The sequence below is a fragment of the Globicephala melas genome, chromosome 11 (assembly GCF_963455315.2).
Source record: "Globicephala melas chromosome 11, mGloMel1.2, whole genome shotgun sequence".
Classification (NCBI taxonomy): domain Eukaryota; kingdom Metazoa; phylum Chordata; class Mammalia; order Artiodactyla; family Delphinidae; genus Globicephala; species Globicephala melas.
Genome location: NC_083324.2, coordinates 77,739,972 through 77,755,113, shown reverse-complemented (window position 1 = coordinate 77,755,113; position 15,142 = coordinate 77,739,972). Strand labels below are relative to the sequence as shown.

The 15,142-nt window shown below is 38.8% G+C and overlaps 1 protein-coding gene across 1 annotated transcript in view; it reads left to right on the top strand.

The window, feature by feature from the left end:
• PKHD1 (PKHD1 ciliary IPT domain containing fibrocystin/polyductin) overlaps positions 1 to 15,142 on the top strand; it is a 426,555-nt gene that overhangs the window by 133,219 nt on the left and 278,194 nt on the right. The window lies entirely within an intron of this gene.

Here is a 15,142-nt window from a genome sequence, read left to right as displayed (position 1 = left end):
GCAAGAGGGTGATCAGTGTTCTCCAAGAGTATGGTTCTTTATTCAAGTCCTTTGTATTCATGCTTGTCCCTGGCAGCACTCACGATATAGCAGAAGGCTCTGAAATCAGTTAATGCTGCTGCCTTTGAAATTCTCTGCCAAGAAAGCAATGCCTTCCTGCTTTTACCCTGTTGTGGTTTTGACTTCCTTGTCCCGTGGAAAGTCATATAAATAGGCTTCCTTATTGCAAAACCGGCCACATAGCTCTAGGGTCTGGGAATTCGGGAGAGACTGAGAATTCAAAGTTTAACTCCTCCCCCTCATTACCAAGTGACTAAGTCAGTTGCTTCTACCTCCTCATGAGTTTGTTTCCTTATCTGTTAAATGAGAATAAAAATCATTGCCTCCTTCAGTGGCAGATAATAACGAATGGTTATCAAAGGGACTCTTGTTCACTGGCAAGTGTGATTAGTTACGGAGATCTATAAAACTGCACTAAAACACAATTCTGTACTATAAATATATTTAACATTTACAGGAGCATTTGTTCTTGTTAAAGTAAGCTTGTGGCTATATGAGGGAGAATAAAATATTTTGCAGAGGATAAACTGATGGAGTGTTACTACCTGTCTCTTACAGGTGGACTTATTAGGAATTTTACATTCTTTATTCTGCAAGCTTATTTTTTTCCCCTCTGGTAGCAAGGAGAAGATTTCAGGCAAATCAATTAATTACTACCCTTTAGGAAAAAGGCCTGTGAGCTTGAGCTCCTGACCTGTCTTTTTGGTGGTGGTTGTGTGTGTGTGTAGCCAGTGGCTATGGGGAGTACTGACTTATTGACAGCTAGCAGCTACCTAAGGACTGGCAATGACAAAAGAAAATTACAGACTTCAAGTCTCAGCTCAGAGAAAAGATGCTCTTTACAGGCCTTTAACCAGGATTCTCGCCACAGGAGTCAAATCCTGTTGGAGGATGGGATGCCCTTCAGGAGCTCAAGGGTCTTTGCCTGATATTGATACAATTTGGGAGAAGTTTTGCAGCTAAAAGTCCTCAAACTCAGCCCATCTGAGTCTCTGGATATCCTAGTAGTTCCAGGTAAATGTTCCAGCAAGGAATGGTGTTTGTTGATAGGGCCAGAGACTGAAGATGGAGAAGAGGCATCAGAGGAGAAGAGAGGGCAAGGGAAAGGCAGAGGTATGTGGATACCTGTCTTCCACTCTTGGAGATTTCAAGATCCTAGTAACCCAGATACTTGCCCCAAGCTGTCACCTTTCAGTGGTGGTTATTCCTAAATGTTCCTGTTCAGGCAATACTTCACTCTCATTATTTAGAATAAGTGACTAGGTTTAGAAGGGCTAACCCTCATCCCATGGAGAGGGAAAGTCTGTTATGTGAAGCATCCCCCCCATTGGTAGGATCGTGAGGATAAGTGGTGGACACCCGTTTCTGTACAAACAGGAGTTGTTGGTAGGGAGCAGGGTTGCCTAGAGTGAAAGTAAGATTTTAATCACAGAGATATGGGTCATAGGTTCTAGAAAGCATGAGAACTGGGAAAGGACACAGATGAGATTTGGTTCAACAGATGACTTGTGAATGCTTATTAAGTGGCCCAGGAGCTCTGTGTGAGACACAAGAAGTGAGGAATAATGCTTAACATGAATAATGTGCATTACTACTAAAGAAAAAGTAATTAGGGAGCAAATATAAAAGAGTAAAATGTCTAGTTCTAAAACACGTGATGTAGGAGGTAAGGCAGAATGTAGACAGAAGTAATCCGAGTGTCCAGGATGTAAGATTAGAGTTGGATAGTGGAGAGGAGGTGAAGAGCATGTACTTTGTACCTGAGACAAGTTTTGATCGTGTAGACATCAATATACACACAGATTCAACGTGGGAGGAATTTCCCCGTCTCACTTAATAGCCAGTGGCTCAGGCCAAAAATCTTGGTGGCACCCTAGATATCTTTCTTCTTCTTATATTCCATGACCAATCCATCAGTGAATCTTCCTGGCTGAATCTTCAACATGTGTCCCATTAGTACCAACCTAGTCCTATTCAACCTAACTTTTGGCTGGGACCATTTCAAACAACTTCTTAACTGGTTCCCATGTTTCTGATTTTTTTGTCTTCTTTAGTAGCAGAACCCCAGTTTTGTTTTGTTTTGTTTTGTTTTTTGTGGTACGTGAGCCTCTCACTGTTGTGGCCTCTCCCGTTGTGGAGCACAGGCTCTGGACGCACAGGCTCAGTGGCCATGGCTCACGGGCCTAGCCGCTCTGCGGCATGTGGGATCTTCCCGGACTGGGGCACGAACCCGTGTCCCCTGCATTGGCAGGCGGACTCTCAACCACTGTGCCACCAGGGAAGCCCAAGAACCCCAGTTTTTATTTGGGGCAGCAGTGTATCCAGCTAAAATGCTATATTTCCTCATCTCCTTTGTAGGTAGACATAGCCTGTGGCTAAGAGCTGGCCAGTGATATGTAAGGGGAAGAGTGGTGCAGGACATCTAAGACATTTCTTAAAGTAGAGCTGGCTTAGTAGGAGCCATGCCCTATTTGTCCCTCTTTCTTTCTCCTCCCTGCTTCCTGGAATGTAAATGTGATAGCTGCATTTTCAACTGCCATCTTGGACCATGAGTTGACTTGCTAAGAATGGGAAAATAGGGAATTCCCTGGAGGTGCAGTGGTTAAGAATCTATGATTCCACTGCAAGGGCACGGGAACTAAGAGCCCACATGCCCCTTGGTGTGGCCAAAAAACAGAATGAGGAAACAGAAGAATGGAAGAAACCCGGGACTCTCCGAGTTGTCATACTAGCATGGCACCTGGGGCTGCCTACCTCTGAAGTACTTTTTGTGATAGAAAAATATGCCTTCATGTGTTTAAGTCATTGGTATTTGACTTTTGTGCTGTATGCTAAAATAAGCCCCAATAGTTTATTGTCCACGCCCTTTAAAATATGTCAGATCTTATTACTTCTTTCCTCAACCACCCCTACCCCAATGGCTTCTCATCTCACTAGGAATAAGGTTCACACCATTATTAAACTTCTGATCCCTTCATTGACCTTGCCTTCCTCATTCACTCTGCTCCAGCTCTTCTGTGAATATACCAGTGACACACCTGCCTCACGGCTTTTGCACATAATGCCCTTTGCCTGGAATATTCTTCCTCCAGATATTCATGTGTCTAGCTCACTTATTTCATTCTCTTTTTGAGAAAATGTCAACTTATTAGAGAGGACTTGCCATCTTTTCTAAAATTATAGCAATCCTATGACTCCATTTATTTTGCTTTACTTTTCTTCATATCGTTTATCACTACATGAGATACTATAATTTACTTGTTTATTTACAGTTCATTTCCTCTGCTAGGATAAGCTCAAAAAGGCAAAGAACTTCCATCAATTATTTACTGCTGTCTCTTCAGTGTCTAGGACCGTGCCTGACTCATGATGTGGGCTCAAAGTACATGTGTTGATTTTTGAATGGGTGGACAAGTAAACTGGTGCAGAATTCAGATCCCAGATGAAATTTAAGAAGTATAATTTTGAAGTTCTTCCTCTCTTAAATATCACTTTTCTCAACTAATTTGCTTTTACTGTCCTTAGTTGTGCTCACTGATATCTATCTATATACGTATGTACACACATAAATACATAAATTTACATATATTCACATACATACACATGTATACACATCTACACATCTACATAAAAAAGTATATCTTTATGAGTTAGAAATATAAAATCCATTGCTAAGTTATTTTTTGTTTGTTTGTTTCTAAAAGACATATGAAGAAGGCTTTCACTGGGGAAGAACCCCAGCTCTCAACTATCTGGTTGATATGGTGTAGCTCTCAACCCCTAATGTCTTCTCTTGGTGTATAATAGGTGTGAAGATACTTGAAGGACAATAAAAATCTATTCAAGTATAAGATTGAATTGTTATCATCATCATCAATAACAGCAATTCACTCTCTGAGTATCTGTTACTGTCTGTCTTTTTCATACCCATTCATGGTATCAGAAAAATAGCTGTGTGAAATTTTCTTTATTTTTTGATACCATCTATGGGATGAAACAAGTCATGAAAAATTTCAAGCCAAAAAATAATTTATTCAAAAGATTTTAACGGGGCTTCCCTGGTGGCGCAGTAGTTGAGAGTCCGCCTCGCCTGCGGGGGACGCAGGTTCGTGCCCCGGTCCGGGAGGATCCTGCATGCCGTGGAGCGGCTGGGCCTGTGAGCCATGGCCACCGGGCCTACGCGTCCGGAGCCTGTGCTCCGCAACGGGAGAGGGCACAGTGGCGAGAGGCCTGTGTACCGCAAAAAAAAAAAAAAGATAAAAAGATTTTAACGAACAAGATATAAAGTATTATAGTGGAAGTACTTTCTCAGCCATTTCCACAGTATTATGAAGAAAACATTCCACATGAAGTATGTACACACTTTGAAAGGATTAGTGCTAAATAGAAGTGAAACTAGATCACCTAGGAACTACATTTGGAACTACTTTATGAAGATATTGCATCCTCCATAGTTTTTCCATTCATGGAAACCAGAATCCCAATATATACAGGGACCAGGCTCCTCCATCAGGAAAACCAACAGTTCTACATATGGCCCTTGAGAGTTCTGAACTCTCTGGGCCTTCCTTATGTTTATAAAATAGAACACACTTTTTTTTCTTACAAGTAAAACTTATAGTAGAAAGGAGGATTATAAATTTCTTTGAGGCAATTGAGAAATGGCACCCAAAGACTAAGTTTTCACCGTTATTTATGCTGCTGTATGTACTGATTCCTGAACTTTCTGGAAAAAATGGCACATTATTTTGTGACGCTGATAAGAGCTTCAGCTATATCTCTTATGATTTCATCTTAATTAGCAAAAGGCCTAGAACTCTTGTCTACTTACCATTTCGATTTCTTCCCTCCATTCCTTCTTCTCTCCTTTTTTTTTTTTAAATTATTTTTTAGGAGGTACTGTTAAACACAAAAGAGAATTAACCCCATCAATTAATACTAATGAGCTGGGATGGAAATAGGCATATTGACTTGATTTAGTTAATTATATTTTTCATTCTTTTATGTTAAGATGCCCAACGGCCATAGGCATCGCTGAATTTATTATTTTATTCCAGGTAATTATGATGAGCCATAATAACAGAGATGGAACGTTACCCTCTTGTGTACACTATTATGGATTCTGGGCAAGGATCTTGGGCTTGTGGTCTGTAGCTGGGGAAGCATCCATATTTTCTGAATGAAGCAGTGACTCTCTGTCCTGGTGGTCAAGCAGCTTGACGTGAAGTGGTCTAGAGCTGATGACTAATAAAGGGTCAATTAGGGGAGGATGAACTCTAGAAAACCCTCTTCCCTTGGCATTGGGCTTTCAAGAGGAAGACATTTTGTAGTTTCTTATTACTCACAGTGCCTTCATTTTACAAGGCTTGAGCAGAAACTTGTGCTGTTTAATAGTGCACTGGCTTCCTTTCATGTGATTTTCTATTTCTTGGTCTACTGGTGTATACCAAAGCAGTTAAATGCTTGGCAGGCTTTTGAGCCAGAAAGAACTGAGTCTGAATCTGGGCTCTGCTACTTACCGGCTTGTGACCTTGGGCAAGTTGCACAGCCTTTGTACGCCTCAAGTTTCTCCTCTTTAGAGTAAGGCCTGTTTTAGTAATAGCAGCAGGGACAGCAATTGCTAACGTTTACTGTTTGCTATTGTGTAGCCATACTGCAATGTATCACCCAACGCTTATGGATGTTCTGGGTACTAAATGAAAGAATGTTTCTAAAGCCCTTAGTACAGGGTCTGGCCCAGCACAAGCATTCAGTTCATGTTAGTTGTTGTTTCTTTTGGATTGAAGGGAATAACAGAAGAGATGGCTGCATGTCAGGCCTAAGTTGCAATTTTATTTACAGCTAGTGGCTGTTTCTATATACAAAGCAAACTGGATTACTCTAAGAATTAGCTGGGCAATAAAGACCTCAGATGGCTTCTGCCTCTGTTATCTTCAGAATGCATATTGAAGTGTTTTTCTACAGCAAGAGAGGGAAGGATACAGAGGTAGAAGTAGCAGAGTTATCCATGAGGTTGCCTTCATTCTCCTTGGTATTTTGACTCTGTGGAAGTGTGTTTTTCTGCTGCAGTTGGGAATGTGGTCTCGTTTTCTTCAAACTCTTTCTTTTATTTCACAGTTCTGAGGACACTCAGATCTTTTTAGTCTATTATACTGGTGATTTCTATAGTCTAGCAATGCATATTCTTGGTTTATTGAGATGAGCCATCTTTTCTTGACCAACTACTGGGTTCATTGTAGAGTTTCTTTTTTAAAAATTAAAAAAAAATTTATTGTGGTATAAATGGCATATTATATAAATTTCAGGTGTACAACATACTGTTTTGGAATTTGTATATATTGCAAAATAATCACCACAATAGTCACCATAGATAGGTACAAAATTTTTTTTCTTTGTGTTGGGAACTTGCAAGATCCACTCTCTTAGCTACTTTCAAATATACAATACAGTATTATTAACTGTAGTCACCATGCTGTACATCACATCTCCAGGACATGTTCATTTTATAACTAGAAGTGTGTACCTTTTGACCCCCTTCACCCATTTCGCCTACCCCTCATCCACCCATGTCAGTCAACCACCAATCTGGTCTCAATATCTGTGAGCTAGATTTGTTTGTTTTTTATTTGTTTCTTTGTTTTGTTCTTTTCTTTATCTTCCACATATAAGTGAGATCAAATGGCATTTATCTTTTTCTGACTTATTTCACTTAGCCTTATGCCCTCAAGTTTCATCCCTGTTGTTGCAATGGAAAGATTTCATTCTATTTTATCACCAAACAATATTCCAGTGTGTGTGTGTGTGTGTGTGTGTATACACATACACACGTATGTATACACCACATTTTAATTATCCATTCATTAGGTTGTTTCCATGCCTTGGCTATTGTAAGTAATACTACAATAAACATAGGGGTGCATATATCTTTTTGAAGTAGTGTTTTTGTTTTCTTCAGATAAATACCCAGAAATGGAATTGCTGGATCATATGGTAGTTCTATTTTTAGTTTTTTGAGGAACTTCTATACTCTTTTCCACAGTGGCTGCACCAACTTAGATTCCCACCAACAGTGTAGGAGAGTTCCCGTTTTTCCCACATCCTCGCCAGCTCTTGTTATTTGTTGTCTTTTTGATTATAGCCTCTCTAACAGGTGTGATGTGATATCTCATTGTGGTTTTGATTCACATTTCCCTGATTATTAGTGATGCTGAATATTTTTTCATGTGCCTGTTGGCCATCTGTGTGTCTCCTACGGTTTCTTCATCTTAGTCAAGGGTTTGAGGATTTCGGAGTGAGGTATTAAGTGCTGTATCCAGCACAGCCTTTTTATCCCAGGGTTTGTACACTTGGTTCCTTCTAATTAGAACCAAACTGACCTCAGTTTCAGTAGGTGCATGCTTCAGATAATGCTTTACAATGCAGTGATCTGGGAATGCTGTGAAACAGGGCTTCCTGGGACATCCTGTGTGGTCTCTCTGTGCATCAGGACCCTGGGAGTTACGGGGCAGGTTACCCCGTGTCTGCAGTTTTAAGACTTCACTGAGAGCAGCTTGGATTTAAAGGAAATCCATCTGAAGGCATTGGATACAAATGCAATACTCTGTTAATATTTTTTTTTCTTCCTCTCCTAACTATAGAATGTCTTGGTCAACATGGGAGGGTTTTGTGAACTGACAAAACTTGTTTCAAATGGGTAAGTTTAAAACAACTTATGTGCAAGTTGGCTGCAAAAGGAGATTGAGTGAATTGACTCTTCTTCCAGCTAAAAGCTACCCTTCAAGGCAGGAAATGGGATGATTATGTACAGACAAGGTGACAAGGTTGTCTGATTGGGGCTGGGTCAGCAAACAGGGGGCCTGAGTTCAAATATGAGGCACCCATGGACTTTCCTGTGGCTTTGGGTAAGGATCTGGGCCTCAAATCAGTGCACAAAATGGAAATGGTGGTGACTTCCTCCCTTTACAGGAGGAGAGTGGCTTGTGTAAATGTCTACTGGCTGTTAATGTTGTTCATCTGTAGCCCTGAGAGGGAAGTGTGGTAAAGGAATTGGTAAACTTCCTTCCCATAGTTTCAAGCATGGTGCTGAGAAGGGCCTGGGCTGTGCAGTGATCTTAAGTGGAAGCCAGATGGAGAAGTCAGCACCAGAAAACATTTACCTGAGTTTTGTGAAATCTACCCTTAACTCCCTTAATTTTGTGCATCTCTAGGTGTCAGTCTTTTCTTGGTGACAAATTGGTGTTACTTATTTTATGAGTGGGGACCTTGCTTATATCCAAAGCTAAGTAGATCATTGATAGAATTTTTCATAGGCTAAGAACTTTAATATCATTCATATACAAATCATATAACTTTTATATGAATTGCTTTTATGTTAATTCTTTACAAATTTAATATTAGGGTGTGTTTTTTCTGCCCTTTACCTTTTAGCAATGTGCAATCTAGGCAAGTAAGCTGAAGAAAGCAGGAGCCAGGTCTGTTTTTGCTCACCTTTGTATTGCCAGGATCATTATATTTCCAGGCACATAGTAGGTACTCAAATAATTGTTGAATGACTGAATTTCTGACCGGAAGAGGCAGATTAATGTTGGTTGTGAATTTCTCTGTAATCAGAGTCCTTCCTGGTATCCTCAAATGTTAGTGGATTAGTCCAGACAGTGACCAATTTCATTTACTATTTGTGTATCAGGAGATCAGAGACAAAGGCTTTTTAATGTGGGGGACACTTGGCTCTGAAACCCCTTATTTTTCCCAGTCAGACAATGACTTACAATATTTACCTCCAGAGAACAGTCCCAGACATACTTGATTAGCCTTAAATGAAAGATAAGCCACTGCTATGAGAAAGGACTTGCTTTCAGTAGATGGGCAGACAGACAGATAGATAGATATTAAACAATTTACAGTTTATGTCTTGACAACTTGGATGTTGTAACATGAAAAATGCTATTGAAAGGGACCAGTCCTTCCCTACCACAGAAGCTACAATATTTTCAGTAACAAAAGATAAATATTTCAAACATCCTTCCTTAAAACCCTTCTGGGACTTTCTGTTAGCCTTTAACATCAAGTCTGAACACCATGATATGGCTTACAATGTCCTTCAGGACTTGGTCTCTCCTTACCTCTCTACCTCATTTGTTGATTAATGATTCTCACATCCTGTTTATCCAGACTGAGAGTGAAGTTAGGAATCTGGGATGCTTATGTATCTGGGCTTCTTGTGCAGACTGAAATATACTGAAGACAGCTTTTCATTATTATCATTTCCCATGTACTGTAATATTCCTGGGGGTCAAGTAAAGGTAGGATGTACGCTCATTTTTTAAATAAGTACTATGAACGACTATTATTGTTCATTTCTAAAATTATTATGTTGTAGCTGAATCATGGTTACAATACTCAGAGAATAATTATATTTGGAACCTTTTAAATAACAGATTGCTCAGAGAAACGTATCAGGTTGCAGGGCTGGTAAAAAAGTGTGATTGGATCAATGCTAACTGACCTTTGATACAGAGAAAGAAGGAGATTATTTGAATCAGTGGGTAACTTGGTAGTTACGGAGATTTTTACCTGCCTGGAGAAGACAGTTTCTTCCCCCCTGTTTTCTCCTTTCTTTCTGAGGCCTTAAGTGACTTTCTAAGAATCCATGGAACAGCTGAGGGGCTTCAGAACTTAAATATCACAAACTTTGTTGGTAAAAGGAAGTTTTGATTTTCTCGAGGTAGAAAGGAAATCAAGGTTTAATTAAGTAGTAACTGACAACAGTAGCTATAATAAAAGGCATTTATTTACATCTCAGTGTTTTGAATTCCTTTAAGTGTTTCTCTTCCACAAATATGTTTATACTTTGTAATTAGCATAGAGTTAATTCATTGATAAGGTTAACTTCATGAGTTTTATGTTTTATAGAAAAAGTAAAAGGCTGAGTCATCACCATTATCTTCTTTCTTGGTTATCTGTAAAGTTGGCCAGTTCACTAAAACCAGGGTATTTCTATTCACCTGGAGCAACTAAACTTCACTGTGACCTTCTGAAAGTGTATTTTTAACATTTTTATTATGGTACCTAGCAGAAGGGCTTGGAAATAACAGCAAATGTTAGTTGAATGACAAAGTGAATTAATCTGCAATTCCAGCTTTGTATTTTTCAACCTGTTTTAGACTATGGACTATGGACATCTAGAACAAGCTTCATTTACCTAGAGCAGTGGTTCTTAAAGTGTGCTCCCTGATCAGTAGCAAGAGCATCGTCTGGGAGCTTGCTAGAAATGCACATTTTTGGGCCCCATAGCAAATGTACTATGAGGGGGCAAGGTCCACCAATCTGTGTTTTAAGACCTCTGGGTGATTCTGATGGACTCAAGTTTGAGAACTACTGGCCTAAAACAATAGAGGGAACCATATAGGATTGTCAGGACTGGAAACCAATTAAGCTGGCCCAGCTACTCTCTTTTTTTTTTTTTTAAACATCTTTATTGGAGTATAATGGCTTTACAATGGTGTGTTAGTTTCTGCCTTATAACAAAGTGAATCAGTTATACATATACATATGTTCCCATATCTCTTCCCTCTTGCGTCTCCCTCCCTCCCACTCTCCCTATCGCACCCCTCTAGGTGGTCACAAAGCACTGAGCTGATCTCCCTGTGCTATGCGGCTGCTTCCCACTAGCTATCTATTTTACGTTTGGTAATGTATATATGTCCATGCCACTCTCTCACTTTGTCACAACTTACCCTTCCCCCTCCCCATATCCTCAAGTCCATTCTCTAGTAGGTCTGTGTCTTTGTTCCCAACTTACCCCTAGGTTCTTCATGACCCTTTTTTTTTTTTTTCTTAAATTCCATATATTTGTGTTAGCATACGGTATTTGTTTTTCTCTTTCTGACTTACTTCACTGTGCATGACAGACTCTAGGTCCATCCACCTCACTACAAATAACTCAATTTCGTTTCTTTTTATGGCTGAGTAATATTCCATTGTATATATGTGCCACATCTTCTTTATCCATTCATCCGATGATGGACACTTAGGTTGCTTCCATGTCCTGGCTATTGTAAATAGTGCTTCAATGAACATTGCGGTACATGACTCTTTTTGAATTATGTTTTTTTCAGTGTATATGCCCAGTAGTGGGATTGCTGGGTCATATGGTAGTTCTATTTGTAGTTTTTTAAGGAACCTCCATACTGTTCTCTGTAGTGGCTGTATCAATTTACATTCCCACCAACTGCTGCACCAACAGTGCAAGAGGGTTCCCTTTTCTGCACACCCTCTCCAGCATTTCTTGTTTGTAGATTTTTTGATGATGGCCATTCTGACTGGTGTGAGATGATACCTCATTGTAGTTTTGATTTGCATTTCTCTAATGATTAGTGATGTTGAGCATCCTTTCATGTGTTCGTTGGCAATCTGTTTATCTTCTTTGGAGAAATGTCTATTTAGGTCTTCTGCCCATTTTTGGATTGGGTTGTTTGTTTTTTTGGTATTGAGCTGCATGAGCTGCTTGTATAGTTTGGAGATTAATCCTTTGTCAGTTGCTTCGTTTGCAAATATTTTCTCCCATTCTGAGGGTTGTCTTTTCGTCTTGTTTATGGTTTCCTTTGCTGTGCAAAAACTTTGAAGTTTCATTAGGTCCCATTTGTTTATTTTTGTTTTTATTTCCATTTCTCTAGGAGGTGGGTGAAAAAGGATCTTGCTGTGATTTATGTCGTAGAGTGTTTTGCCTATGTTTTCCTCTAAGAGTTTGATACTGTCTGGTCTTACATTTAGGTGTTTAATCCATTTTGAGTTTATTTTTGTGTATGGTGTTAGGGAGTGTTTTAATTTCTTTCTTTTACATGTTGCTGTCCAGTTTTCCCAGCACCATTTATTGAAGAGGCTGTCTTTTCTCCCTTGTATATTCTTGCCTCCTTTATCAAAGATAAGGTGACCATATATGTGTGGGTTTATCTCTGGGCTTTCTATCCTGTTCCATTGATCTATATTTCTGTTTTTGTGCCAGTACCATACTATCTTGATTACTGTAGCTTTGTAGTATGGTCTGAAGTCAGGGAGCCTGATTCCTCCAGCTCCATTTTTCATTCTCAAGATTGCTTTGGCTATTTGGGGTTTTTTGTGTTTCCATACAAATTGTGAAATTTTTTGTTCTAGTTCTGTGAAAAATGCCTGTGGTAGTTTGATAGGGATTGCATTGAATCTGTAGATTGCTTTGGGTAGTAGAGTCATTTTCACAGTGTTGATTCTTCCAATTCAAGAACATGGTATATCTCTCCATCTATTTGTGTCATCTTTAATTTCTTTCAACAGTGTCTTATAATTTTCTGCATACAGGTCTTTTGTCTCCTTAGGTAGGTTTATTCCTAGATATTTTATTCTTTTTGTTGCAGTGGTAAATGGGAGTGTTTTCTTAATTTCACTTTCAGATTTTTCATCATTAGTGTATAAGAATGCCAGAGATTTCTGTGCATTAATTTTGTATCCTGCTACTTTACCAAATTCTTTGATTAGCTCTAGTAGTTTTCTGGTAGCATCTTTAGGATTCTCTATGTATAGTATCATGTCATCTGCAAACAGTGACAGCTTTACTTCCTCTTTTCCAATTTGGATTCCTTTTATTTCTATTTCTTCTCTGATTGCTGTGGTTAAAACTTCCAAAACTATGTTGAATAAGAGTGGTGAGAGTGGGCAACCTTGTCTTGTTCCTGATCTTAGTGGAAATGGTTTCAGTTTTTCACCATTGAGGACAATGTTGGCTGTGGGTTTGTCATATATGGCCTTTATTATGTTGAGGAAAGTTCCCTCTATGTCTAATTTCTGCAGGGTTTTTATCATAAATGGGTGTTGAATTTTGTCGCAAGCTTTCTCTGCATCTATTGAGATGATCATATGGTTTTTCTCCTTCATTTTCATAATATGGCGTATCACATTGATTGATTTGCGTATATTGAAGAATCCTTGCATTCCTGGAATAAGCCCCACTTGATCATGGTGTATGATCCGTTTAATGTGCTGTTGGATTCTGTTTGCTAGTATTTTGTTGAGGATTTTTGCATCTAGGTTCATCAGTGATATTGGCCTATAGTTTTCTTTCTTTGTGACATCTTTGTCTGATTTTGGTATCAGGGTGATGGTGGCCTTGTAGAATGAGTTTGGGAGTGTTCCTCCCTCTGCTATATTTTGGAAGAGTTTGAGAAGGATAGGTGTTAGCTCTTCTCTAAATGTTTGTTAGAATTCGCCTGTGAAGGCATCTGCTCCTGGGATTTTGTTTGTTGGAAGATTTTTAATCACAGTTTCAATTTCAGTGCTTGTGATTGGTCTGTTCATATTTTCTATTTCTTCCTGATTCAGTCTCGGCAGGTTGTGCATTTCTAAGAATTTGTCCATTTCTTCCAGGTTGTCCATTTTATTGGCATAGAGTTGCTTGTAGTAATCTCTCATGATCCTTTGTATTTTTGCAGTGTCAGTTGTTACTTCTCCTTTTTCATTTCTGATTCTGCTGATTTGAGTCTTCTCCCTTTTTTTCTTGATGAGTCTGGCTAATGGTTTATCAATTTTGTTTATCTTCTCAAAGAACCAGCTTTTAGTTTTATTGATCTTTGCTATCGTTTCCTTCGTTTCTTTTTCATTTATTTCTGATCTGATCTTTATGATTTCTTTCCTTCTACTAACTTTGGGGTTTTTTTGTTCTGCTTTCTCTAATTGCTTTAGGTGCAAGGTGAGGTTGTTTATTTGAGATGTTTCCTGTTTGTTAAGGTAGGATTGTATTGCTATAAACTTCCCTCTTAGAACTGCTTTTGCTGCATGCTATAGATTTTGGGTCATCGTGTCTCCATTGTCATTTGTTTCTAGGTATTTTTTGATTTCCTCTTTGATTTCTTCAGTGATCACTTCATTATTAAGTAGTGTAGTGTTTAACTTCCATGTGTTTTTGTTTTTTACAGATGTTTTCCTGTAATTGGTAGCTAGTTTCATAGCGTTGTGGTCGGAAAAGATACTTGATACGATTTCAATTTTCTTAAATTTACCAAGGCTAGATTTATGACCCAAGATATGATCTATCCTGGAGAATGTTCCATGAGCACTTGAGAAAAATGTGTATTCTGTTGTTTTTGGATGGAATGTCCTATAAATATCAATTAAGTCCATCTTGTTTAATGTATCATTTAAAGCTTGTGTTTCCTTATTTTCATTTTGGATGATCTGTCCATTGGTGAAAGTGGGGTGTTAAAGTCCCCTATTGTGATTTTGTTACTGTCGATTTCCTCTTTTATGGCTGTTAGTATTTGCCTTAATGTAGTGAGGTGCTCCTATGTTGGGTGCATAAATATTTACAATTGTTATATCTTCTTCTTCGATTGATCCCTTGATCATTATGTAGTGTCCTTCTTTGTCTCTTGTAATAGTCTTTATTTTAAAGTCTATTTTGTCTGATATGAGAATTGCTACTCCAGCTTTCTTCTGATTTACATTTGCATGGAATCTCTTTTTCCTTCCTCTCACTTTCAGTCTGTATGTGTCCCTAGGTCTGAAGTGGGTCTCTTGTAGACAGCATATATGTGGGTCTTGTTTTTGTATACATTCAGCCAGTCTGTGTCTTTTGCTGGGAGCATTTAATCCATTTACATTTAAGGTAATTATCGATATATATGTTCCTATTCCCATTTTCTTAATTGTTTTGGGTTCGTTATTGTAGGTCTTTTCCTTCTCTTGTGTTTCTTGCCTAGAGAAGTTCCTTTAGTATTTGTTGTAAAGCTGGTTTGGTGGTGCTGAGCTCTCTCAGCTTTTGCTTGTCTGTAAAGATTTTAATTTCTCCATCAAATCTGAATGAGATCCTTGCTGGGTAGAGTAATCTTGGTTGTGGGTTTTTCTCCTTCATCACTTTAAATATGTCCTGCCACTCTGTTCTGGCTTGTAGAGTTTCTGCTGAAAGATCAGCTGTTAACTTTATGGGGATTCCCTTGTGTGTTATTTTTCCCTTGCTGCTTTTAATATGTTTTCTTTGTATTTAATTTTTGATAGTTTGATTAGTATGTGTCTTTGGCCCAGCTACTCTTTTCCCAAAGAACAGTGGAAAAAAATC